General features: G+C 38.6%; 1 protein-coding gene across 5 annotated transcripts in view; it reads right to left on the bottom strand.

The window, feature by feature from the left end:
• Positions 1 to 24,265, bottom strand: part of OSBPL3 (oxysterol binding protein like 3) — a 183,698-nt gene that overhangs the window by 149,595 nt on the left and 9,838 nt on the right. Inside the window, exon 2 of one of the 5 annotated variants that reach the window (XM_073009039.1) lies at positions 10,890 to 10,934. The exons of the other annotated variants lie outside the window; for them this stretch is intronic. The gene's annotated coding sequence lies outside the window, so the exon portion shown is untranslated. The remainder of the gene's footprint in view (positions 1 to 10,889; positions 10,935 to 24,265) is intronic. 5 annotated transcript variants of the gene reach the window in all.

Here is a 24,265-nt window from a genome sequence, read left to right as displayed (position 1 = left end):
CATTAGTTAATAAATGTGTTTAGGTAGAAGATTATATTTTAGATATGAGACATTAACAGGGAAATAACAGACATTATCTGTTATTTTCCTCAGTACAAGTATCTTGTTTTGTTGAATACGCTAAGCTTAACTGAATGATTAGACTAACAAGAGGGTTAGAGAGCTGCTTTTGGACTTTGGACTCTTAAGCAACAAAAGGCCACACAACCAGAGTCCTGCCATTAAGAAGGGCAGGCTCAGGTCCACCTTATCCACTCCATGTGGCAAACATTTCTCCCTCCTCGGCTCACATCATTTTTTATCATATGCTCTGGATTCATAAGCTGAAGTAGCAGGGATGTGTGTGAGAAAGAGAAAGAGGAGAGGGAGGAGAGAGAGAGAAATTGACTCCATCTATGTCATTTGCTTTGTGAGGATAACAACAGCCTTAACTCTTTTTCTAACACAACACCCAGCAGGCATCCAATAAAGGTTTGCTGTTGACTTGGGCTCAAAATGAAAAGGATAAGCATTATTGTTCATTATTCTCGCCCCTTTCATGTCTTTAAATTGTAAAACAAAGAAAACAATCTGTACCACAGGAGGCTGGACTGCTGAGTTCTAGCAAGGCGTGGAGCTGTCTAAAAACAAAGTCAGGGCCAGGCGCAGTGGCTCACGCCTGTAATCCCAGCACTTTGGGAAGCCAAGGTGGGCGGATCACGCGGTCAGGAGATCAAGACCATCCTGGCTAACATGGTGAAACCCCATCTCTACTAAAACTACAAAAAATTAGCCGGGCATGGTGGCGGGCGCCTGTAGTCCCAGCTGCTCCAGAGGCTGAGGCAGGAGAATGGCATGAACCCAGGAGGCGGAGCTTGCGGAGCTTGTGAGATTGCGCCACTGCACTCCAGCCTGGGTGACAGAGCAAGACTCTGTCTCAAAAAAAACAAAAAACAAAGTCAGGAGTGCCCCATCCTTGATGATGGTCAAGTCAAGGTGTTGTAGAGAGGAGTAAAACATCAGATGGAGGTCCTAAGTTTCCAAGGTTCCTTCTAAGAAAGACTTTACAATTCCATAACAAAGGATTTAGAAAATAAAAGCAAAACTGAGTTCCTATAAATGTGTGCGATGTCACTATTCACTATCCTCCTGCCAAAAATGTATTAACATAAAAAAAGACAACTAGGAAATTCTCTGAATAAAGCTCTTCCAGGTAGAGTTCAATGGCTACAGAAGGAATCAGCCCACAGCATGTATGCAGCCTGGCTTTACCCAGGCACCAGAAACCTCCAGAGCATCACTCCCAACTGCTGCTTCTGCTCCCCCGGTGACTACCCCTGAAAGCTGCATATCTTTATTTCACAGAAACTACCTTTCCTCAGTCCCTATCAAGAAATGAATTTCAAAGTAACATTTTTAGCATAATGTTTAATCCCTAATACTATACCAGCAACTTATCTATATGGGTAAGGAGGAAGCCAAATATTGCCAAAAATATCTAGGAATCACTACTTCTGAGTAGAGAGCACAGTATTTATTGAAATTTGAACATTAGAAATATGCGACAAACTAAACTATAATCTGAACACAAGTAATATATGCATGTGTATATATATGTATACATACATATCCAATTAAATCACACCCAACACACACACATACACATTCATTGCATACTACCCATGTGCCAGATTCTGTGATCAGTGTTGGTGGTTTGACACTATACAGGGGGACAATATAGTGTCCCCAGAGAGCTCCATCCCCAGAGAGCTCCATCCATGTGTCCCAAAGATGCAGAGATTATATCACAGATTAAGCTTAAAGAATGATTTTTTAAAAATCCAATGTTCATTTCTAAATCTTTTACAAGAAATAAAAAAATCAAACTAAGACAACCTATCATATGCCATACAGCAAGCTCACAGACCTATACAGAAATCCCTTGAGCTGGAGCTAACAAGGACAGATCACAGAGAAACAGTCTCCCTTGGCTACGGAAGACAAAGAGAGAAAGAAGATTCCCAAGTGGTTTCAAGTCTGGGAACGATAGCCTAAAAAGAAAGTCTTAGAAGACAGATAGGTATTTTCAAATATTTGAAGCACTGTTGTACAGAAGACATCAGACTTATTCTACTTCAGAGGAAATAGTTGAAGTACTTCCATACAGAAGACATTAGACTTTTCTATTAATACTTCAGAAGGTAGACCTATGGCTTACGGGTGGAAGTCAAAGCAAGCAGATTTACCTCATCTTAAAAAAAAAAAAGAAAAAAAAGACCCTTCTAACAATTTGATAGCTCACAGCTGGAATGGGTTTCATGCAATGATACTGAGTCAATGGAAAAGCTTTCAGAGGCTAAATGATGTCCATCAGCAAAGTTGCATAGATTACAGAATCAGATGGTGTATTGGAATGAGTGATATTACGATACCTTCCTCTAGCCCTATTCTATTAACCATTCTATGGAAGAGGAAGTCTCCATCTTTTCTTTGAGTAAATAATTCCCAAATCATCTTTTAAAGATCTCAGGATCCTCAATTTTACATCTTGATTTGGTACTTGTCTACCTAGGCTAATATTGAAGCCAGCTAATCTCACTAAGCCCTCTGTCATCAACAGTGAAGAAAGAGATCCGAAGTATCTTAACTGAGAGGGTAGATGGGGCTCTCTCAGGACAAGCTCTTCCGAGGGGTGGATACAAAGTATGTGGCTGAGTTATGAGTCATCACAGGAAATCAGTTGTTCCTAATGACAACACTGCTCCTAGTCAACAGAAACAGAAATTAATTAAACAATTTCCAAGAGGAGGTTTTAGATCTGGCTTTTATGATGTTAATGATTTACCAAAAGAGTCTGCATATCATGATTTCTCTGGACTTCTACATCTTTATTTTTTCTTTGTAAACTATGTCACACCATGCACATCTCACCATGAAAACATAGTGAGTAATCTCACCACACTGGGGAGAATTCATATTAGTAGTTGAGTGTAAATTTGCCTAGAATTTATCAATCTGCTTATTCACATTAACAGAACCACATTTTACACATTGTATAACCTGCCATTTTCATTTAACAATGTATTCCTGACATCTTCCCATAATATGACATAGAGACCTACAGCATAGCTTCACAGTACTCATCACATACAGTGTTCCACCAATTCTGGAACACACTCTTTCTCATATTTTAATATCTCTGATATTGGGTGTGTCTCACATTTAACAGCCATCATAGTTTACCTGGCAGCATAGTTTCTTTCCTCAGTGGGACATTTTCTTTCTTAGTGGTACATAAATTAATGGGGGATCTTACAATTGACACAGTCTTTGATTCAATGAAGTAGGTTAGCTGAACTGTATATAATCAATCCATTTTAGATGTTAGCAGCAGATACTCCTGATGTCCCCTTGTCGTATTCCCTCCGCCCACCTCTGATTTCAGCCATCGCCATGGTGGGGAGTTCAGAGTAGGGTGGCCTCAAGCTGACACCTCCCACTAAAGACAGCGAAAGTGTCTCTTTTGTCCCCAGAGCCTTCTTTGAAGCTGGGCAGCATCAACTCAGCCTGAAGGCAAGAGTGACCCAGAAAAACAGGAGTACAAATGGCCCAGTGCACAACCTCAAGCAGAGGGGTACAGGGATGGCTGTGTAAATGCTCTAACTATAACAAACTCTGTTATTATTGACTTCCTCCTTCCCTGCCTCTCTCCCTGCTCCCTCAGCGCTGCTTCCTAAGATCACCTCCCAAATAAATTATTTGCACCCAGCTCCTTGCTTCAGGTTCTGCTTTCATGGGAACCCAAACTAAGCCCAGACCTTATGGACCTACTTCAACAGTCTCCAATTTACCGATACTTCATGCTTCAAAAATATGTTTATATGTCAACTGCTTGGAATTTGCAATCCGTTTTTTTCCCCCACAAAAATGCTATTATAAATGATTAGATTCGCAAGCCAGGTCATAAAAAGTATTTGTAGCAGCATGGAGTGCCAGCACAAAAAGCTCCTAAGGAAACATGTCATTTTGCCATACTGCCTTTCTTTACCAGAAAAAAAAATTAGTAATGCAATTAAGGCTCCAGGAGCAAATATCCATCCACGTTGACATGTACATACAAAAATACAGACAGACAGACAGACACACACACACACACACATACACACACATTGGTGAAAGCAGATTTCTAGAGAATCGAAATGCCTGTATCAATATTCATTTATGTCCTTAAAACTAGGGCTTACAACTTGAAATCCAAGAAATATAGAAAAAGTTAAACTCATCAAAGCTCTCAAAAGGGAAACTATTTAGTTCAATACACAAAACGTGTAAAATTTCTTAGCCAAAGATGATAAGAGTAAAACGAAAGAAAGAGGGTCATTCAGAACAAATCAGTGCAGAATTAAAGTCGTTATGTAATTTGGAACTCAAGTCACCACAGAGGACTGTCTAAAGTCAATGCTCAACAGTTAGAAGTCTGTTACAAAATCAGAGGAGACTGAACTTGAGTTGAAAAAAAAATTAAGCTTCATATTTATATAAAGCTAAGCCTTAAATCTGAATTAATGGATTAAAGTTGCATTTATATGATATTGTATCAAAGCCCCATTAAATGATCATTTAATATTCAAAACTACAATCTCCTTCCCCACCACCAGCCCCAACAAAAAGAAAGAATCTCCTAAATCAAATTATTGATTATTGTAACATCAAGAGGATGGAAAGTAGGAGAAAAGAAATGAAGAAATTTGAGATTATGGAATTAGACTGAAATAAATCAATCAAAATCTTATCTGAAAATATTTGCTAGTGGCCTAATGTAAGTGGATCCTTAAGTGGGGTTTTTTCAAATTTCTTAAAAATAGAAATGCCTTTAAGTAAAAGCAACTCCTTGCTCAAGTAAAAAGTAAATCAAAATCACTTTTTCAATTATATAGAATTTATATGTAACTTCATATTTCTTCTGGTAAAAAGAAAGGGGAAAAATGAAAAACAAAGGTGAACCAAAAAATAAATCACTGTAAATATATACATCAAATCCATGACTACAGATGTGGGCACAAAAAATAAAAAAATTTTAGATCCAAGAAAGAAATCTGGTTTACAAAAGCCAGATGACTATTAGTATTTATGACTTAAACTTTATTATTGTGCATACACACAAATCTTTTCCCCCTACTCACACACACAGGATTTTTTTTTTTTCCCAAGTTCCCCAATTTAATGGTAAAGACATAAGCTTTGAGCTTAAAAGAAAAAATATTCTTTCATTTTGCTCTTCCATGTAAGGCCTGACAAACACACCACGGGGGAGAAACCTGTATTAATGATCCTCATAGCTTGCAAGAAAAACTATTAATTTCAGTCTAAACAAACACAAACAGGAACAAAACACTCTAGACATAAACCTGCTGCAGAAGCTCTCCAAAATCACAACACCCACGGTACATCTTTCAGCTCGAATGAATAAACACTTCCAGTGAGACCTCAAATGTTTTCATTTTTTAAAAACATAAAAAGGAATCATTTTATTCCAACATGAATGAGACTGTAGAGAGCTCTAGTACTGTTGATGGCAACACTTCTTGGGGTATTATTAACCGGATTATAACATCTAACAACTAAAAGGAAGGACAGGGATGAATGTAGAGGGGCCTCCCCACCAGCCATTCTTTCAAGCTTCAAAAAAGGAGCTCAGACTTTAAGTCTTAGTCTTTGAATGCAATAGGCAGGAGGCACTTGAACTACCCAGACACTGAAATGATGCACAAAATTCTGTTCAATAGGCTAATACTTCATGTGGGTTAGGATCTGTAATCTAAACAGAATTAAGAAAAAATTAAGAAGCTAAACAGAACATAAGTAGTCCAACTTTTTATTTTAAGGACAGAGAAACTGAGGCCCACAAGGCTCAAGTTTTGCCCAATGTCATGTAATCACTAATCATATACCTGGTTATCTAGGTCTCCTGACATTCAATACAACGCCCTGTAGCAAACTGAAACCTCAGAAACCTTAGAAGATATGATCTAATCTAACATGTCTGAAATATTATTTTTAATACCCTTAAGGAATATCCTGAAACTGGATGAAATTTTAGATGTCGCTCTATAAATATGGAAAGATCCTTATATGAGCCACCTTTGGAGACTAGGTACTCAAATTTTTCATGTATCTCAGTACAGGTCATGCCAGGCATATGTACATTCACAGGCAAAATCCTGCAACATTCTTAACTGTGCATTACATTAACTCTATAGAGATTATGGTAAGGTTATTTCCAGGATTCTAGGCCTGCTCTACCAATATGCAAACCATCTGCTGAATCTATAAACAAGAGTACCATCAAGGTTCCCAGATTTAAAATAGTTCCCTACCCAATTCCCTACCAACCCCGCTCCCCCTCCCCAGTCTCATTTAAAATTGGTCAATGTCTGTAATCTCAGCACTTTGTGGGGCAGAAGTGGTAAGATCCCTGGAGCCCAGGAGTTCAAGACCAGCCTGGGCAACACAGCAAGACACTGTCTCTACAAAATATCTAAAAATTAGCCAGGCATGGTGGTGCATGCTTGTAGTTCCACCTACTTGAGAGACTGGGGTAGGAGGGTCACTTGAGCCTAGGATTTCAAAGTTGCAGTGAGACATGATCACACCACTGTGTACCAGCCTGGACGACAGAGTGAGACCATGTCTCTAAAAAGTAAATAAATACATACTCTGGGCTTTTGCTAATAATACTATCTTAAAAGATTAAAGCCTTCACTTGAGTAATTTTGCTTCATCACTTTAATTATTCTGGCAACCCATCTATAGCTCAATTCTCAATATGCCATCATTTGTCAGCTCTGCCAAAGAGTAAGCCCAATCTTTCCCAACCAAGCAACTCTTCCCTGGAGTTTCTTTCAAAAAAATTTTACCAGCAGGTTCTAATTTCCTATCTCTGCCAGAAAGGCTGCTCAGAAGTTGAGTTTAAATGTGTCTTATAAAAGTACTGTGTTAAAAAAAAAAGGAAAGTATTACAAGTCTGCTGAATTGCAACCGAACTTGAATATTCATCTTAAAAAATGGTTTATTAATTGAGCATTCCTTATTACTCTCAGTATGAAAACTAAATAGATCATCAGAAAAAGAATTAGGCACATTAGGAAGCAGTCAGATTGTATCAGTGATCAAACAGTTCATAGCCAGGGAAGGAAGCTTACTCTAAACAGAAGTTGCAGATTTGTATCCACTACCTATTTCAGATCCTGGTACAGTAGGTGCCCAATAAATGCTGAACAAATGAATGAAAATAAAACTCCAAGTCACTTAGATCAAGGCACAACTGGAGCTCCATTTAATAATTGGTCAATGCCGTCTAACTCTCCATTAAATGTTCAACAGCATGAACTAGGAGGCAGCATGTATCCCAGGAATAGCTTTTGCTACAAAATGCAAGACAAAACAGCTCATGAAGAAAATAATCTTCATGGTAATCATCACAATGATGATCAGTAGTCTGGAACACTTCCTCAGTCACCAGATGACCCTTAGAACAAACTCAGAGAAAGGGGTCTAGGTACACTGGAAGTGGCAGCTCCAAACAGGCCCTGTGAAGCTCTTCTTCATCCAAGACTTTCCTTCCTCTTTCATGGTATTCCATTCTTCTACTTTCTCCCAAAACTACCGTTTTCATGTAGGCAAACAAAGTAGTGATAATGTCCAAACACAGAATCACTCAAGCCAAAATACTCTCCTGAGCACCAGGAATCATCTGGCTGCGCTGCAAAGCCTGTCCAAACACTTTGGATTAATTTTTTTTTGCACATTAAGATATTTTTAGACATGAAGTTATTTATTCTCTGCACCAAGAGAGACTTACTTTTTAATCCTTTCTCCATAAGGATGTCAAAATCTTTCAGTCCCAAGGTAAGGCATCAGACCAAAATAGCTTTAAAAGTTCTATATGATTATGAATATTTTTACAGCTACTCTCATGCCAAGAATCATCTACAATGCTTGAATTCATATAATCATATCCGCAAGAGACCCAGTTAACCTTGGCATTTCTGCTGCAAACAAAGTGTTTAGACAAATAGCACTCTCTCTATCCCACCCATGTTACTCAGTGCTGCCTGACCAATTCTCACACAAATCAGAAAAAAAAAAAGGTGTGGGGACAGAGGGGGCTAAGATGTAAAAAGGCAAGTCTGCAACTCTCCTGACCCCATGTCCTACAAATAAACTTAGGTTCTTCCAAGAGTACACTGAAAAGAATTAAAGATGTGGACCCTAAACAAACAAACAAAAAAAGTCATTTTGCATTGAACCTCTCTTTAATTTCAAACCTGGAAATTTTTAGCAGGAATATGATGACCAAACTACATTACCTAGAAATTATAAAGGTGGAAGACACTTTGAAAGGTTTTTTGGAAAGAGCATAAAAAGTATCCCATGGGGTCTGATAAGTGGTCCTTCTGGCCAAGGGTTCTTGCTAACAGTACTAAAGGAATGGATCTAAGGATGGAGTAGAGGGTGCGGCAACAGGGCAGGCAAGGGAAATGTGAACATGCCCTCCATAATCATGGCCTCAAAGATCCATAGTGTGCCTTGGTTACTTCTTGATTCTCAATATCTGACCATTTGTCAACTCTGCCAGGGAGTTAGCCTTATTTCAAGTTTCATGAAAGCAGGAATTTTATTTTGTTCACTACTATACATATTACCAACACTTGAACAGTGTCTGACACATAACAGAATTCCACAAAATTATTTTTGAATTAATAAACTGTTAGAGTTCAATCATTCATGAATTTGCTGAAAGCCAGTAGCAGGTTAATTTACCAGTTAATTCCCCACCAAAAAGGAAAAAAGCAAATTTTTCCCATAATGAGTTTGGGGGCTACCATGTCATTTAGCAATTAATCTATCCCAACAACAAAAATATACTGAGCACTTACAATGTGCTGGGAATTTTTCCAGTGCTGGGAACACAGCGGTAGACAAGACACATGTTGTTCCTGCCCTCATAGAGCTTCCATTCTAGTGACTCTCCCTGGCTGTTCTGTGGAGAAGAGACTACTGGGGTGGCCTCAAGGCGTTTGCACTTCCTGTTTTCTCTAAGTAGATGTTTGTGAAATCTGTGCTTCCCCTCTTTCTTTAGGTTTCTGCTCAAATGTCACCTTATCAGAGAGGCCTTTAGCCATTTCTATGTAAAATCAAATAGCAGCACCCCATCCCCTAAACACTCTAACCTACTTATCCCTGCTTTACTGTTCTCCACAGCACTTACTATCACCTGACATATATATTTATTTGCTTATGATGCAAACTCCATGAGGACAGAGACTTTGTTGTTGTATCCCCTGGACCCACAAGGGGGCCTGACACATTAGTAGGCATTCAATAAATATCTACAGAACGAATGTTTTTTAAAAACATACAATCATTGAGCTTCTTCAGCACAGCCACTGCTGTGCAGTTTAGTCACTCATCTTTCAGATCTTTTTCACTCAAACTAGTTCTTGGTCCTGCTGAGAAAACCCTGCATTTGTAGCTATGAGATTATGCAAACCCTAAGAGTATAATTTCCACTTTATATTCTATGTCACTAATGAAAATGCCCATTTCCATCAGGCCCTGGATCAGTCTCCAAGGAAAATACTCACTGACTTCTCCCAGGATGAAAGTGACCCACAGTCAACATCTGGATGTGAACTCAGTGCTGATTCCCATCATGCATGAACCCACTTAGCCATGAAGGCTTCAATAAAACTGCTCTGTGACTGAAATACTGAAAAGCCTGCCCCTGACTCAGCCTCAAAGGTGCCACCTGGCTCCCAGTTAACCAACTCTTCCCTGTTCTTCTGAGATATTTCCACACGTGCAAAGGATGCCAGTGGATAGAACTGTTTTATTCATTACGGAATGAGGGCACTCAGAATAGAATACACCTAATTTTTAAAAACCAATCCTGCATTAGTTTTCTCTACTCTGGCTTTATGTCCCACCTACCCATTCCATGTACTTGTTGTTATGAAGGACTGAGAAGTAAAACACGTAAAGCACTAGAATTACCATTTTCATATTTTCACTATCAAATGGCCATCTTCCTTTGTCTTATGCACATGAGGCATATATACATTTATCAGGGAAGGTTTTCTGTTTATAAAGTTAGTCTCATTGTTAGACCTAAAACTTTTTGATTTTTTGTATTCTTCCTTGTAAAACAGGCCTTTTTCTATAGTTTGTGGTTTTTCCCATCTGTCTTTTAGATACTTGTGTTATCTTAATAAAATTTTATTTTTCAATGGAGATATACTGTTTTGTTTCTTTATAAGAAAAATTTAAGTTTTATCCTTTTTTAATGCTTTTACCCTTCAACCATTATTACTTTCTTCTCATGGAGTTTTTTTAGTCCGTTGAAATTCCTTTTTAAAATGCTTTCTCTTTGTTTTACTGAATTCCTAGTTTTTTAATTCATTGTCTCTTTCATCAATTAAAGTGGTAAGATTCTGGGCACATCCCTTTACAACTATGAGTTCTGTCTGCTCATCAATATTACTAGAATAAGTCATGCTATCTGCCTTGCCTGGTGCTATGCAGGTGTAAGACTAAGTAGGTAGAACTGCTATTCAAGCCACTCTAGAAAGTTTCAGTCTCTGTAATTGAATAGGCCCATTGCTTCTAATAAGAGAGGAATTTAATACTCTAAAAGAATGGGGCTAATACTATTAAAGTCACATTAATCCACATTTTGCTGAGACATGGCAGAACAGACAAAAAAAAGACCAACAACAAAAAAAAAACTCACCATCAAATCCAATACCTGCCTTCCAGTCAATTAAAAAAGCAAAAAACAAAAAAACAGGATTACAGTTCCAAATGCCCCTAACAAACAAATCCTCAGGTTGCATTAAGCAAAAACTTACCAAGGCCTCAATTACTTCCTTCCTAAAGAATTCCAACGTTTCCACCTAGGGATAGAGAGTATGAAACCAAGCTTTAATCTAGGTTGAACAGCTGAAATTTGATCATGGTAATAGGGTACTCAGGTAAGGATCCAGATAAAATTACTAATAAACAGGTCTCAAATCACTAAGCTTCAACTGCTGTTATTCAGTACACATTCATTCTAAAAACACTCTAGTATTTTGTCTTTTTAGTAACAAAATATAGTAAATATAAGTGATTTCTTAAATAATATACTTAATGTTCTCTAATATCAACCACTGAATTATTTTGCTTAAATTCCTGAGTCTCAGCTTTCTCGTCTGTAAAACACAAATAAAAAGTGCTTCCTCACTTGGTTACTGTGAGAACAGTAACCAAAAAAGAGGGAGTGCACTTAGATGAATTTTATAAAACCTAAAAAAATATAACTGTTAGACTAGAATTCAAAGTCCTCATGATCTTGTTCTCTCAGGAAGCAATTAATATACTCAATTCCATACTTACTTTTTCACAAAAATGTTCATTTCCCCCCAATTTTTGCATAAATGCCATCATATACTGTTTTACACACTTTTTTCCATTTAACAATAAATTTTGGAGACTGTTCCATATCAATAAAGAGGAAGCTCCCCCATTCTCTATATAAGCCATTATTTACTTAACATTCTCCCACATTTAGGTCATTTCCAGTCTTTTACTGTCATAACCTTTTGCTCACATATAAGCATATTTGTAAGGTACACTTCTAAAAGGAGAATTGTTGGGTCAAAAAGTATACACGTTTTCAATTTTCAAAAAGACCGCCAGATTGTCCACCACAGAGGTTTAGAGCAATTTGCTCCCCTGCCAGCCATAAATGAAGACCATTTCTCCACATGCTGATCGATATAAATCTCTCATCAAACACTGTTGTTAAATCTCAGTCAATAGGATAGTAAAAAATGCTATCTCCATGTGTTTTAATTGCTTTTTCTAATGAGGTTTTTTTGGCTTTTTTTTTTTATTGACAGTCTCTCTTTGAATATTAAAAAAGTTTATTTCACGCCCTTTAACTTTCTCCCTTTGTATTACTCTGCACATTCTATGATCCAACTACTCTGAGCTATCTGCTATTCCCCAAATGGGCTACATTTTGGGAAATGCCCATTACTTCCAACTTCACCTACAAAACTGACAGTCAAGTTCAAAGGCATTTCAATGTTTATGAAGTGTTCCTGTATTCCTCTCATAGGACTTAATCACTCCTTCCTCAGAGTGCCCAGGGAGCATTTTTAACGCTTCATGATAGCATCACTTCACTCTGCCACGTACACGTATGAACTTCTTGAAGGTCCAGATTATATTCTTCATCTTAGCATTCCCTGTGATATTCAGCACATTCACTCAATTAATGTGGCATGGAAGACTGAATTAAAAAGACTGCATTTTAACTGCATATGTGGTTTTCAACTTCCAAACCAATGTTGTAAATCTAGTGATGGGGATAACAGAATAAAGTGAAGATCCGCAGACTTCTTCTTCGGCCTAGACATCCATATCACCACTTAAATGCTGATCATCTTTTCTCTAAGTTTTTTTTGTTTAATGTTTGTTTTAACACTGAAATTCTGGCTGTGACTTGAATGACTAAAGGACATAACTAAGATCAAAGTATTAAAGGGGATTACAGACTTCTATAATCCATGAATTTTAATTTTTAAACATTCACTAGAATGGCTAAAATAAAAAAGAAAAGAACAAGTACGGACGTAGAGCAACTAGAATATACAGCTGGAAGAAACGTAAATGGGAACAACCATTTTGGAAAACTGTTTGGGGAAATCAATTGAAGCTAAACATATATTAACTCTGTGACCCAGCAATTCTACTCCTTGGTATATACTCAATAAAAATGCACACATTTGTTCACCAAAAGTTATGTATGAGAATATTCCTAGCAGCATTAATCATAAAAACCCCAAACAGAAAAAAAAACAAATGTTTATCAATAACAGAACAGATAAATAAATTTTGGCATATTAACACAATGCGATTCTAACAGCAATGGGAATAAACAAACTAAAAACACATATCAAAATATGAGTGACTCTCACAGACCTAAAGCGTCCACATGAGCCCATTTACGTAAGTTACAAAAACAAGCAAAGCTAATCTTATGGTGTTACAAATCAGGATGGAAATTACCCATTGCGGGTAGGGATAGGGACTAGGGGCTATATTAAAGGGACTTCGGAAGAGCTGGTAATAATTTGTTTCTTGTTCTGGATGCTGCTTACACAGGTTATTTATCTTCTGAAAACTCATTAGATTATACGTTGATGCTTTGTATACTTTCCTGCAGGCATATTATACTTTAATAAAAATGTTCCTAAAATAAATCAATAGGTGAAACTTCCAAAAGAAAATATATTCCTTTTAAAATGCCTTTCATGAATAAATGTTTTTCTAAATGCTGACATGCTTATCAGCCACTTGTAAAACCCAACTGACTTGCACTGATTTGACCAAAGAGCCTATCACTGAAAAGAGAACTCAGACAAAAAATTTTTTTCTATTTCTGAAACAATGCATGAGTCACCAATGGTATTCCAATTTTTTGATTAAGAATAAAGTGAGGTGACCAACAGAGATCAGCTACTGAGAGTAGGCAAAGATTGCAGAGAAAGATAAAAGAAAAGAATTTCCTTAAATAGTACCAAAATAGCTATTACTCTTAAATGAACCTTCTGTTGAACTACTAAGACAAAAAACGATTACTTATTCCAATGCAGATATATGCCTCAGCACCCAGCTTCCCTCCCAATATTATTTTAAAACACTGCACAACAGACAAAGAGAGTGTGAGAGTACCACAGGAGGAGTAATTAATGGCAACTGCAGGTGTCTGAATAGAGGAAAACTAAGGGAAATGAAACACAGATCCTTCCATCTCATTAGTCTTCTAAAAATATTCTCATAACACAAGGGCATGCCCCGCTTGTGTGGTATATAAATGAATGAGAAACCTAATCAAAATGTTTTTTATGAATCTTGACCACAACCCACATACAAATACTTTAGAGATTAAAAACAGGAAAATAAATTGATGGTGCTAAGCTAGTCAAGTAGAGCAGAAATAAATGCAGAAGCTGGGCAACACAAAATCAAAATATAGTAAACTCAATTATCTGTGCTAATGGAGGCAGATTTTTAAAAATCTTTTCTATTGGGCTGTAAAACATAGAAGAGGCACTCCGAGACGGATGAACAGGTCCAAACACTTACCCTCTTCTGAACCTGGCATTAATTCATTTTTAATTTGATCCCAACAAAACTCTAAAGGAAAGAAAAGGAAAAAGATGTGAAGTCTAGGTGACCACCAGTACCAGGAGTGACTTCACAGCCAACTTTAAACTTCCTGTTGTAAAAGGAAACCCAAAAAGATAATTAACTGAATTTCACAGATAATCCATCACAGTTCATCTTGGTCAATGTACAAAACTGGTTTTGCACAGAAGTATCACCAAGTACACAGTCCCTCCAAAAAGAAATAAGAAAAAAGATAGGATGCTATCAAGGTTTTAATTACACCCCTCAATCTTACCTTGCCCACCTTTGGGAAGTGGTACTAATAAGCAGCAAAATTTGCAGAAGGCAGGTAGCAACAAGGAAAACCAGCAAGGGATCTGAATAATTAAACTTCAAAATAATTTTTTTAAACCTGGAACAATTCTTTGTTCATGTAATTTTTTTTTTTAATTCTTCTCCCCCTTACAAAAGGAAGGATTAGAATTAACCACTAATAATCTGAGCTAAGAATGGCACGTAGGGAAAAAGGAAAATACCTTCTTTCCCCCAAAGTAAAGCAGATTTATTAAGGACATCTATGTCTTTAATAAAGATGGCCTTTTGGCTACCCATTCAGCCAAAACCAATCATAAACTGTCTAACACTGACCTGGTTAGTACTAGAACAATATCTGACTAGGTTCAGGGAAGAGAGGCTCACCATGATCTAGCCAAGTCTACTTGAAATTAACAAGCAGCAGCATTTGCTGAGGTCCTGCTATGGTCTGAATGTTTATGTCCCCCACAAAAATAATATGCTGAGGTTCTCACCCCCAAGGTGATGGTATTCAGAGGTGTGGCCTTTGAGAGGTGATTTAAGAATGGAGTCCTCCTGTATGGCATTAACGTTCCCACAAAAAAGCTCCCAGAGAGCTGCCTTGCCCCATCCACCATTTAGAGGACACAACTAGAAGGTGCCATCTATGAGAACGCAGGCTCTCACCAAACACCAAATCTGCTGGTGCCTTGACACTGGACTTCCCAGCCTCCAGAACTGAATGAAACAAATTTCTATTGTTTATAAACTTCCCCGTTTCTGGCATTTTATTATAGCGGTCTGAACACACTAAGACAAGGCCCACCAAGGACTGGTAGTCAGCATAGTGCATTAAACAAGGAGATCTCTCTAAAAGGGCTCAAAAGTCCATACAATAAATGAGTATAACTTGGTAAAGGACTAAATAAACAAATGCATGGATAGCATCGAGCTGGCCATTTACTCATTCATCAAGCATTTATCCTCACTATTCACAACATCATAAAGGACAGACATACATTATTTTCGTCTGCCCAGCCAACTCCCCATTTTGGTACCAGCACATCAACCTTTCTATTGTTTAATAAAGAGACATTCGGTGGCTCACACCTGTAATCCCAGCACTTTGGGAGGCTGAGGCGGGTGGAATACTTGAGGTTAGGAGTTTGAGAACAGCCTGGCCAACATGGTGAAACACCATCTCTATTAACTATAAAAAATTAGCCAGGTGTGGTAGGGCATGCCTGTGATCCAGCTACTTGGGAGGCTGAGGCAGGAGAATCACTTGAATCTGGGAGGCGGAGGTTGCAGTGAGCCGAGATCATGCCATGTACTCCAGCCTGGGCGACAAGAGTGAAACTCTGTCAGAAATAAAGAGAGACAGAAAGACAAGAAAGATAAGACAAGAAAGACAGAAAAGAAAGAAAAAAAAAAGAAAAAGAAGAGAAGAGAAAACAAAACAAAACAAAATGCTTGGCCCATGCCTGGCCAGTAACAGCCCTGATAACTCTGGCCCCAGTAGCTGGTTCAGGATCAGACACATGACCCAGGTGGAAACAACCAGAGCCAAGAAGCATCTGTAGAATTAAGAGTTGCTGGGTATATAGGAAACAAGCCTGTAGCTGCTAAGAGACACACAGAGAAAGCCTGCTTGAGAATGAAGTCACGTGAAAACAGGCTAAGACATGGCAAGAAACAGGGATTTAATGGCATGACTTGAGCCCCTAGGTCCAGCTGTGCCTGAAGTTAGCACTACTCTTGGACGTTTCAGCAACATAAGCCAATAAATTTTCTTTTACATTGTCCTTATGCTGGATGAGTTTCTGTCACTTGCAAACAAATGCCCTAATACAGCACCATTGCTGAATTCTTTTAAAACCCTTAATAGGAATAATTCTTCAGCCAGAGTGCCCACCCTCAATTATAATAAAAAGTTTTTAAATATTTTTGAAATGTAACATTCTGAGAAATAATATGAACTAAGGTTGTCCTTTATTATTCCCTGCATCTTCAGAACTTTTTGATGACTGAATTATTTCCGCTCACAAAAGAAAATAAGCTTCTTGGCATAACTGATTTTTCACACCCGATCCTAATACCAGATTGTTTGGGCTTTTAGAACACCAAAAACCTGTCTGCTTAGTTCTATTTTTGTGGATGTCAGGAGTTCCTATCAAGTGAAACCTGAGGGGTTTGCTGCTTGAATTCACTTCTTTCTTGAATTCATCCTCCCTCCCCCATGGAAAGGAAGAGAACCCAAAGAAGTGGGTGTTGGATTCTAAAAGCCTCTCTTCTGCCAACTTCCCCAGAACACAGAGGCCAGTCATGTGGTCAAACCACAACTGCAAAATGCTGATGTCAGCAGTGCCACTCTGGGCGTCTGTAATTGTTTCACCATGACAAAACTCCATTCCAACCAGGCAACACAGACTCACCATGGCAACCTCCACCAAGAATCCGGCCAGCCCACTTTCTCCTTTTTGCTGATATCTGCCCAGGGCAGACAGCAGCACATCCGGCTGAGTGCACATCTGACTGCCTATGCAAAAGGACCTGGGTGAGATGGGAGTACACTGAACCAGACTGAACCAGAGTGGTGGAATCTGCCAGCATGGAGTGGTAAAAAAGGGTCAGGACTACAAGTTCAGAGGACCTTGTCCTCGTCTGGGATTTGCTACCAAAGAGGCGTAACCTTAGATAAACCATTTCACCTTCTGAGGTGTCTATTTTCTTATCTTTAACATGTGAGGAGTGGAAACAGATCAGTGTTTTTCACTGTGGGTAATAAACCATGTAGTGGGTGATGAAATCAATTTAGTGGATCAAGACCAACGTTACCCATACAAAAAAATGATTGTAGAGGAGGGATAAGGACTATACAAGATTAGCCTGAGTACCTTGTAGTGCCAAAAAGTAAGGACATGCTAAAAAAAATCCACAATGATGGACTTACGTCAAAGTGATACAGGAGCCAACTGAAAGTACTCCTAATAGCTAAAGCTGGATGACCTTGAGCAACATAATAAAGTACTACTAAATTATAATCCAAAGTATAGAATAAAGATCAATGGATCCACACTGATTTTAAAAACTGATTGAATAAACTAATGGAGAAGAAACAAATCCAACTCACAGAAGAATGCCAAATAATTTATGTAGCTACACTGCACTTAAGGAAGTGCAGCGTAACTCCCCACTCCTTAGGTATGAGCTGTGCATAACAACTTACTTCCAAAGAGTATAGTATGGAAAGGGGGAGAAAAAAATAACCATATGGTGGAGAAGCCTGACAGACACTACCTCAGCCAGATGAGCAAGGTCAACATGACCAAAACTATAAATCATTCTGAAAACATATACTCTTGATATGATGTGATGAGAATTGCATTTTACCTCTGTAATCTTCTTCCCCCAAACCCATAACCCCAGTCCAATACAAGAAAATCATCAGACCAATCCCAATGGAGATATACTCTACAGAGTACTTTACCATACTCCTCAAAGCTCTCGAGGTCATCAAACACAAGGAAAGCCTGAGAAACTATTACAGCCAAGAGGAGTCTAAGGAGACATGGCAACTAAGATAACGTAGAACCCCACATGGAGTCCTGGAATGGCAAAAGGACACAAAGGAAAAGCTAAGGAAATCTGAATAAAGTATAGACTTTAGTTATTAATACGGCAACAGTACTGGTCTATTGATTGTGACAAAAGTATCATACTAAGGTAAGATGTTGACAATGGGAAAACCACTGGGGGCATAGGGGAATTCTTTGTACTATCTTCCCATCTTTACCTCTAAAACTATTCTAAACTTAAAAGTTGTTTTGTGTTGGGGGCTGTGATTAAAACAAGTAAAGTTGGACAAACATTGAGCAATACCTGAGCAGATGATCTCTAAGCTTTTTACTAGCTTTAAAGGCAATGTTTTGGGAAGTATTTTTAATACGCATGTTGTATTAACTAATTTATTGTGTTTTTCTTATTACTTGTAATTGATACTACTGGGCCACTAAAGTGCATGAGTTCAGAAGCAGAGTTAGTGAGTTATGGAAACCATTCATTCATTTATTCAACAATAAGTATGTGCTCTGTATTATGTCTTCAAAAAATATTTACTGTGAATGCATGAGGGAAAGGATTCTACATCTCCCTAATTTTGTTTTGTCTAAAAATCATTTGAATAAAATGTAGTATTTTCCAAGGAAAAAAGACAATGTAGAAGGAGCAATAAATCTACAGTAAGAAAATATAGATACAAGTATGAGCTAAGCTTTTTTTGCCCCCAGGGTAAGTCAGTCATCTGTCTTCAATCTGATTTTCCTTAGTCATCCGACAAGGTTAATACCTGCCCTGCCTACCTCAAAAGGTTATTTTGCTGTGAGAAGCAACATATATTAAAGTGATTTACAATTGTGGAAGTGTTATATAAAATAAGGGGGTTATGACAATCTAATAACCAGAATTCTCTCATTCTTCTCGGAATCAGAATGGACTCCAGGCTGATTAAGACTTGGTCTGTCGCCTACTGAACCAATGCTTGGATTTGCTAAGGGGTCCGTGAACCAGAGTCAGTATCTCCTAATAACTTATTAGAATTGCAGAATCTCAGGTCCCACTAAATCAGAAACCCACTAAATCAGAAACTGTTGGGGGTGGGGACCAGCAATTTGTTTTATTAAATCATTAATTTGTTTGTTTGTTTTTGTAGAGACTGAGTATCATTATTCTGACCAGGCTGGTTTTGAACTTCTTTGAACCTCAAGCGATCCTCCCACCTCAGGCTCCCAAAGTATTGGGATTATAGGCAGGAGCCACTGCGACAGACTCACCTCAGTGTTTTACAGTCCCTCCAGGACACTCTGACACTGCTACGGTTCAGAACCACTGCCCTCAAGGGTGTGTCCCATTCATGTGGCCCCACCCCTCCAGCTGGCTCCCTGCCCAGCCAGAATGTTGCCTTGCCCTTGTTTCCTCCAAATCCCCTTCACATCCATTGACACCTAGCTAAGTCTCACACAAGTCCTCTGAGAAAGAGAAGGAGAAACAGTACTGTTCAAAAGGATGTGGGAGGTCCATGACTTGCTATAACCTCAGCCTGAGTTAACTAGCTACAGCAAGACCCACAGATCTCACTTCCTACAACATGGGTATTTTCCCCAGGCTGGGAAGTTCTTAACCACGAAGAGAAATCCAGCACCTGTAGAGACCACACACTGCACATATTACAAAAGAAACCAAACTCCCACATCCTGCCCTTCTGGCCCCTAGCATCCGTCAGACAAAGGCATCTTATCTGTGGGTCGGAAAAGGCAGTCATCTAATAGAAAGATCTATCTACACCTAACTAGACATACGCAGGAAAACAAGACCTCTGGATGCCACAAACAAGCGGGGCTTCCAGGCCCTTAATCAAGAAACAAATGATGCAGAACTGAAAGTAACAAACAAGCTGGAATGTTATTTTGCCCCACAGGATGAAAGACTAGAAAAACAGGAATTACAAGTCAGAAGTATGATGCATTGGCAGGTGTGCATGAAGGAGGCCAGGCAATCCTTTTTCTGAGCGATGTTTAGGCCAAAGACTTTCCTTTTTGACACCCTATTATTTGTATCATTCCTTAATGACACACATACAAAACAAACTTAAAGAAGACATTGGCCCAGAGAAAGACTAAGCTGAAAACCTAATTAGGGTGGAATTTTACACTATGTTTGTGTATATATATGTTTATAAGGTAAAAGAACTGCTAGTACAAACACAGTGCCTCTCTAAAGAGGCTGGGCTTGTGTGTGCCTCATGAGGCTGATCATTACTTCCCAGGCAAAACTCATATATAAATCACATACATACAAATGTATGTCAACAAATAATCATTTCTTTATTTACCGCCCCTTTGCTTATTCCCCATTCACAGTCTTCCGGAAAATATATGAAAAACATCCCCTAAGTGACTAATACATAAGATAAGCAATACACTGCCACACAGGCAAATTCAGTTTGAGAGACTGAATTTGCATGAACCATCACAATGCCTGTTCGCAGACAGTCTAAATCTGTATTCACAGGCCATCTACATTATCACAAATTTTTATGGTAATTTTTCCTGTTTCCTATCATCCCTCCTTCCCACAATGTACACACAGAAATCTTCCAATCATACAACACTTAACATTTGTATTTGACTACCAGTTGAACAGATTAACACATACTACCTTGCTCAAAACATTCTGTGGCTCTCCAATGACCAGAGGATGAAGTAGCCATGTACCACCCTTGGGTGCCCATGAATTCTTACCCTACAGCTGCAAGGGATAACCCTGTTTCCACCTTTGCTCATCACTCCCCTCTACCTGAAATGTCCTTCTCTCCCATTTCTCTACCTTTTGAAATTGTATCACACTTCAAGGTCCTGCTCTATTAACACCCTTCCCATGAGATGTCTCCTGGTTTATTCTTTGAAATTACCCTCCCCAACTCAACGGTTATCATGGAAAAAGTACCCACCCCAGAGAATGACTGTGAGAATTAAATCAGATGATGTTCTTTCAAAAAGTACAGAGAATAGTGTCTCACTTCCAGCAAATACTTCATTTAAGAAACTACCATTATTATTATTTTATGGTCCTCCAATCTTTGTGACTAGTTACCTTTTCCTTACCTATCTCTTGGCTTACCTTCCCCAAGGTACCACATGCTTCCCCCTTTCTCTCCTGGGACCTGCCTCAAAGGTTCTACAGGTAAGGGCTGCCTTAAGTGTCACAATTTTAACTAAACTGCTGACTCCTAGAACTGATCAACAGCTCTGCCCTCTCGAGCTATTGCTGGACATGTCTGTACTGATACCACCCATACACTTAAAGCTCAGCATATTCAAAACCAAAAGCATTCTCTTTCTCTAAGATCTACTCATCTTCCTATTTTCCCCAGCAGTAGTCAATGGCACCAGAAATAACACAGTCACATAGGCCTGAAACTCTGCAGTTACTTTTTGGTTTGCTTTATACATTTACTTCCAAATAAGTAACACATTTACATGGAACAATATTCAAAAGGTGTAAGTTCAACTTCATACCTATCCTGCCTTTCGTTACTCCTTCCTAGGAGAGTCTGATGTTATAGCAACCTCTTTTATAACCTTCACAAGATATTTTATATTTATATATATACAGTGAGTACAATTAAACATTTATCAACCAGCTCTCTGGAAACACAAAAACAAAAATGTTCTCATGTCTTACGTTTCCTGATTTCCATGGTGTAAATACCCAACTGTGGCTGGCTTCAAATTACCAACATGAAGTAATCAGCCAAGTGCTTGGGAAGTCATGTACAGTTGGTTCCCACATGCCGGTGTAAACTGGCTTCAGCACACCAGGTTTTTTGCTTTTTTTGAGTCAGAGTCTCCCTCTGTCACCCAGACTGGAGTGCAGTTGCATGATCGTGGTTCACTGCAGCCACTGCCTCCTGGGTTCCAGGGATTCTCCTGCCTCCACTTCTGGGGTAGCTGGGATTACAGGCACACACTAACACGCCCAGCTAATTTTTGTATCTTTAGTAGAGACAGCATTTCACCATGTTGGCCAGGCTGGTCTCGAACTCCTGACCTCAGCTGATTCGCCCACCCGGGCCTCCCAAAGTGCTAGGATTACAGGTGTGAGCCACAGCACCAGCCTCAGCCCACCAGTTTTAGCTATGTGTGCATATATGTATGAATATATGTCCATGTGTATATGTATATACACACATAAAATATATATATGGATATTCTATACTTTTACTTTCTTAACTTCACAATAAATCTCGCATATCATTCCACATCAGAAAATGTAGAGCTGCCTCATTTTTAACAGCTCCATTATTTTTTAATCAGTACTTATTGATGAAAATTAAGTTACTTGCAATCTGGTATTTAATCAAATACTGCAAGAAACAATTTTACATATATATCATTTTGTGAATTTTGCATATCTGTAGGATAAAGTTCTTAGGACTGTTACTGCTGATTCAAAGAGTGCATGCATTTGCAATTTTGACAGATACTGCCAATGGCTCACTAGTTTGGACCGATTTACATTTCCATCCACGATGTATACAGAATACCTGTTTCTTCAAACCTTTGCCAACACTATTATCACATTTTGTGATGTTTGCCAACCCAATAGGTGAAAAATAGCATCTCAATGAAGTTTTCATTTGCATTTTCTCTTTTTATGAGTGAGGTTAGAGTTTTCATATGTTTAAGAATCATCTGCATGCCATTTCGTGAACTATATGTTCAAACTCTTTGCCTTTACAGTAACTGGCCTTTCTCGTACAGATTTGTTGGAATTCTTTATATACTGATAAAAGTATATAAAAAGTCTTTGTGATATGAATTGCAATTATTTTCCTAAATGTGTTGATTGCCTTTTGACATCATTTTTAAAAATTGACCCCGCAAAAATGATATGTAATCAAATAAGTCAATCTTTTATTTTATAGCTTCTGGATTTTGTGTCCTATCTAGAAAGGATTTTTCATCTTATTATTAAAAGTGTATTGTATTTTTTTGTACTTCTAATTGTTTTAAAGTTTTGATCCATGTGGAATTTATTTTATTTTTTGCCTGATTGTACCAACACTACTTATTATCCCTTGTGGAATCATCTTTGCTTTCTCCCTCAACCCTACTCCCAACCCCTAGTTTCTAGGGGCTATCATTATAACTTTCCAGTATTTTGATATTATCTGTCTTTTTCCTCCTCTCACTGTGACCATCCCAGTTCAGGTCTCATCACTTTGTGCCTGTACTCCTAGCCTCTGCCCTTCTCTGTCACCACCAGAACACTTTCCACTAAGATAGCTCTTACCATGTCACCTCCTTGTTCGCTGTTTACAGAATAGTCTTTGGACTTACTATGGGATTTAGGACTTACACCACTTGGGCCCAATCTACCTCTCCATTCCTGTATGCTCTTACTTTTCCCATTACACAGTCCTTCTCTTCATCAAACTGGATAGTCCATCAACTCTTAAAATGTTATGCCTTGGCTCATCCTACCTACCACCTCTGCCTAGAACATCCTTCCTACCTTTCCCTTCATCCTTTTTTTTTTGAGATGGAGTCTCACTCTTGTCGTCCAGGGAGTGCAGTGGCACCATCTTGGCTGACTGCAACTTCCACCTCCCAGGTTCAAGTGATTCTCCTGCCTCAGCTTCCCGAGTAGCTGAGATTACAGGTGCCCACCATCATGCCCAGCTAATTTTTTTATTTTTAGTGGAGACCGGGTTGCACCATGTTGGCAAGCTGGTCTCAAACTCCCGACCTCAGGTGATCTGCCTGCCTCAGCCTCTCAAGGTACTGGGATTACAGGCATGAGCCATCGCACTCGGCCCCTTCATCCCTTTCTTTATCTCAATTCCATGTGCCCTTTGAGACGTGTCTCAAACACTCACTTCTCTGCAAAAGCATCTCCCTAACTCCTCCTGAGCTCCTATGGCACTTTAGTATCTTGTTTATATAAGTAGAGAAAAGATGGATCAATATATAGAGATACAGACAGATATATAAATATAAAAAACACAATTGTAGGGAGAAGGAGGAGTGCTATAAACGTATATACCCCGAACTGAAGTGAATATTCTTTGAGGTCAGGGACTGTTGGTTAATTAACATTTGCCTGCTCCCTGCTTCTAGGTAGCACCTTGTACATAACAAATTGTTTTTAATAAAACGAAAATGTCTGGGGCTTAAAACATTAGTGTGCATCATAATCACCTGAAGGGCTA

This window comes from Chlorocebus sabaeus, chromosome 21 (assembly GCF_047675955.1).
Source record: "Chlorocebus sabaeus isolate Y175 chromosome 21, mChlSab1.0.hap1, whole genome shotgun sequence".
Lineage (NCBI taxonomy): Eukaryota > Metazoa > Chordata > Mammalia > Primates > Cercopithecidae > Chlorocebus > Chlorocebus sabaeus.
Note: the sequence above shows the minus strand (reverse complement) of the source record. Positions and strands in the feature narration are given on the sequence as shown.